Raw genomic sequence first — 5,123 nt, forward strand, 5'->3', positions numbered from 1 at the left:
CTCTAGGACATAACGTGCCAACATCTGTAATATTACATCCATCAAATTATCACCTATCAAATTCCCCACATAATTTTTCTTGACACAATATTTTGAAAGTTCTTTGATACAAAATTTGAAAATAAGCAAATATTGATTACATTTGCCAAATATTTTATTCATTCTTTTTTCACTAGGTTATCATCACTGATCAAGGTAAAAAATATTAACAGAACCAACAAAACGCATATGCAAATTTGGACCTCCAACTTCGTCGGTGGACGTCATTGACAGCTCTTCCAATACAGTAAAGACAATGTTTCTGCCTACAACCATGGCAGAAAAAATAGCACGATCACTATTCTACATGATTAGGAATTGTGATGTTTCCGAGTTGATTAAAGTCACAGAAAAGTTCATGGTAAGTCCTTTCTATAAAAAATATCTTTAGAGACGATCATCAGCTGACTTGATTATGTAGATTCCGATCTAATTCAAACTGAAATGATATGCAGACTATAAATATACATTACAGCATAATTTGACAGTAGGGCTAAACTTATTTAGTTTAAGTGTTTTTTTATAGTTTGTTTGATAAATTAACGTCCTATTAACAGCTATGGTCATGTAAGGACGGCCTCCCATGTATGCGGTGTGCTGCGTGTATGTTGTGCGAGGTGCATGTTTTGAGAGACTGTGGTATATTCATGTTGTGTCTTATTGTATAGTGGAACTGTTGCCATGATGTGTCGTGTCATTGTGAACATATGTCATATGATCAAAACAATCTAACGTACACTGTCTATGTTATTGCTTACCGTTCATGTAATAAACCGTTATTGAACATAAATACGAGCTGTGTTTCTTATAGAACCTTGTGGGAAAACCGGAACGAGAAGAAATTCCCGTTACAATCACTCTAGGACATAACGTGCCAACATCTGTAATATTACATCCATCAAATTATCACCTATCAAATTCCCCACATAATTTTTCTTGACACAATATTTTGAAAGTTCTTTGATACAAAATTTGAAAATAAGCAAATATTGATTACATTTGCCAAATATTTTATTCATTCTTTTTTCACTAGGTTATCATCACTGATCAAGGTAAAAATATTAACAGAACCAACAAAACGCATATGCAAATTTGGACCTCCAACTTCGTCGGTGGACGTCATTGACAGCTCTTCCAATACAGTAAAGACAATGTTTCTGCCTACAACCATGGCAGAAAAAATAGCACGATCACTATTCTACATGATTAGGAATTGTGATGTTTCCGAGTTGATTAAAGTCACAGAAAAGTTCATGGTAAGTCCTTTCTATAAAAAATATCTTTAGAGACGATCATCAGCTGACTTGATTATGTAGATTCCGATCTAATTCAAACTGAAATGATATGCAGACTATAAATATACATTACAGCATAATTTGACAGTAGGGCTAAACTTATTTAGTTTAAGTGTTTTTTATAGTTTGTTTGATAAATTAACGTCCTATTAACAGCTATGGTCATGTAAGGACGGCCTCCCATGTATGCGGTGTGCTGCGTGTATGTTGTGCGAGGTGCATGTTTTGAGAGACTGTGGTATATTCATGTTGTGTCTTATTGTATAGTGGAACTGTTGCCATGCTGTGTCGTGTCATTGTGAACATATGTCATATGATCAAAACAATCTAACGTACACTGTCTATGTTATTGCTTACCGTTCATGTAATAAACCGTTATTGAACATAAATACGAGCTGTGTTTCTTATAGAACCTTGTGGGAAAACCGGAACGAGAAGAAATTCCCGTTACAATCACTCTAGGACATAACGTGCCAACATCTGTAATATTACATCCATCAAATTATCACCTATCAAATTCCCCACATAATTTTTCTTGACACAATATTTTGAAAGTTCTTTGATACAAAATTTGAAAATAAGCAAATATTGATTACATTTGCCAAATATTTTATTCATTCTTTTTTCACTAGGTTATCATCACTGATCAAGGTAAAAATATTAACAGAACCAACAAAACGCATATGCAAATTTGGACCTCCAACTTCGTCGGTGGACGTCATTGACAGCTCTTCCAATACAGTAAAGACAATGTTTCTGCCTACAACCATGGCAGAAAAAATAGCACGATCACTATTCTACATGATTAGGAATTGTGATGTTTCCGAGTTGATTAAAGTCACAGAAAAGTTCATGGTAAGTCCTTTCTATAAAAAATATCTTTAGAGACGATCATCAGCTGACTTGATTATGTAGATTCCGATCTAATTCAAACTGAAATGATATGCAGACTATAAATATACATTACAGCATAATTTGACAGTAGGGCTAAACTTATTTAGTTTAAGTGTTTTTTATAGTTTGTTTGATAAATTAACGTCCTATTAACAGCTATGGTCATGTAAGGACGGCCTCCCATGTATGCGGTGTGCTGCGTGTATGTTGTGCGAGGTGCATGTTTTGAGAGACTGTGGTATATTCATGTTGTGTCTTATTGTATAGTGGAACTGTTGCCATGATGTGTCGTGTCATTGTGAACATATGTCATATGATCAAAACAATCTAACGTACACTGTCTATGTTATTGCTTACCGTTCATGTAATAAACCGTTATTGAACATAAATACGAGCTGTGTTTCTTATAGAACCTTGTATTGTACGTTCAAGATATTTCATACAATCAATATAATTCTGACAATGATTGTTAGCATATGCAACAGTTCCACTATAAATTTAAACATTAACATAAATTTTGTACGCACATTGACAGTTCCAATACAATTCAATGTTAACTCCTATTAACAGCTGGCATGTAAGAAATATACACGATCAATCATTATGTTACATATCATGTTTTGAATTCTGATTAGGATGTTGTTCAAAAAAAATGAACTATGCCAGAAAAAATAAAAAACACTGTCAATGCAAAAAGTATTCCTATGTATTGCTTACCGTTCATGTTCAAAATTGAACATAAATACATATGTCTCGAAGTTAATTAGAAACAATGTTCAATGCCTACTACATCAATGCTGTAAAATGAAATGTTCACAATTCCATCAAGTGGGCCAAATTATCATTTGAAAGTTTATTTTATAAAAATTGTTTTTATTTTATTATAGATAATGAAGGTGAACATTGTCACATATGATTAAGCACACTTACTTTATATGCGGTACCATTCTTTTTTAAATTGTTTTTAAACTAGAATACGTCCTATTTTTATTAATGGTTCAAATGCATAAGGACGAACCCAAGAAAGCTGTCATTGACATCTAGGAATAAGGTGCATGTTTTGAGTAAAATTGCACGTATATTCATGTTATGTTAGTTTATTATTTATCACAGACCACATGTTTCCATGAAGAAAAATATTTTGAAATCTTTGATACAATTCAAATGTGAAATCAATAACATTGATCATTTGCAGTATCAAACTTCTATGTTTCAATTTTTTTATGTTTCATGATAAAAAAATTATTAACCTAACCATGTAAACGATATGCAAATTTGGACCTGTAATATTCGACCTGCAGTGGAAACTGTTAGCTCATTGTTGTGTAATTGTAAGAAATTTCTGTTACAATCGTTAGGTTTTGAACAAACTATTCATATAAAAATGTAAGCTACTCGAGTATTAAGTCACAGAAAATTGCTAACATTTTTATTTATCATGTGATTTTAAATAAATTCCAGAATCACTAAATAATTTGTTGACAACATGGAAAACGGTTCTTTGAACAATTTTTACAATCAAAATTGATTCACAAATTTGCACAAATTATATTGAATGTTGCATTCATTTGTCCATTACAATATATCATCAATGATCAAGGTAATAATTATAATTAACAAAAAATGCATATTTTGCAAACACGGGACATTTATAGCAACTTAACAATTTAGTGAAGCCGTTTCTCAAGAACATTAGTGGGAATACCGGAAGGTGATAAGATAATTCCAATGTTATAAAAAATGTTAGGACTAAATTCATTTAAGCCCTAAATATCCATCAAATTATCACTATTATTCTATTTTATAGTTTGCACATTGTCATTTGTTTCCATTTGATTAAAAATCTACATAAGAAACATCAGCTTTGATTACATTTCTAAAGATATTTATTTGATCAGACTTACAATTTCAGAGACTTTAATCAAGGAATACATTAATTTAATCAGAATATGTGAACGCATATGTGCTATTGGACCTGACTCATGATCGGTGGAAACATTGTCTTGAACAATTCCAATGACACCTGTCAAAGACGTACATCAACTACAACATGGCATGAAAAAAAGCACGATCAACTTATTACATGAAGCGTTTTGTTGTTTTCTTTCCGAATTGATTGAAAGTACCTTGAAAATTCATAACACTAGTCTTAAAAATGATTTTAAGAGTATCATTCATTTTTTTATGTAGTTATTCAACTAAAAAAGCTTAAATCAATATTTCAGTATCAAACAAAAAATTATGCAAATTTGTGGCAAACTATTAGTCGGGTGTTTTTGATATTTGTGATAATAAATTGTTTCCTACAACTGCTATGGTCATGTAAGCAATTACATGTAATGTGCTGCGTGTATGTTAGAGTGCATTTTTAAGAGACTATGGAATTTCATGTTGTGTCCTTTTATAGTGGAAAAATAGTTGTATATTGAACACAAACTTGATTATTCAAAACAATTAACGTAAACTGTCTATGTTAACATGCTTACAGTTCATGTAAATCACGGTTATTGAACATAAATACGAGCTGTGTTTTTTGAACCTTTTCGAGAATGATGATGTTTACAATTCTAGGACATAAATGACATGTATCTGTAATTATTACATCCATCAAATTTTCAGACTATACACATAATTCACTTGTCACAAATTTTGTGGATTTTATATGCAAATAACAGATCTCTTCAAATTTGTTTGCAATATTGATTGGTATAGTGGAACATTTTTTCACAGGTTATCATCACTGATCAAGGTAAAAATATTAACGAACCAACAAAATGCATACAAAATTTGGTGTCCAACTTCTATGTGGACGTCAAATTTGACATAATTTCTTCAATGTAAAGAAAATGTTTTTCTACTAAAATGGCAGAAAAAATAGCACGAATCACTATTTAC

At 31.5% G+C, this 5,123-nt stretch overlaps 1 long non-coding RNA gene across 1 annotated transcript; it reads left to right on the plus strand.

Moving 5' to 3' along the window:
• Positions 1 to 204: 204 nt before the first annotated feature.
• LOC138311001 (uncharacterized) lies at positions 205 to 2,594 on the plus strand. The gene is made up of 3 exons (XR_011206507.1): positions 205 to 400; positions 1,073 to 1,295; positions 1,967 to 2,594. It is a non-coding gene; the product is annotated as an uncharacterized lncRNA (long non-coding RNA).
• Positions 2,595 to 5,123: the final 2,529 nt, after the last annotated feature.

The sequence above is a fragment of the Argopecten irradians genome, chromosome 16 (assembly GCF_041381155.1).
Source record: "Argopecten irradians isolate NY chromosome 16, Ai_NY, whole genome shotgun sequence".
Classification (NCBI taxonomy): domain Eukaryota; kingdom Metazoa; phylum Mollusca; class Bivalvia; order Pectinida; family Pectinidae; genus Argopecten; species Argopecten irradians.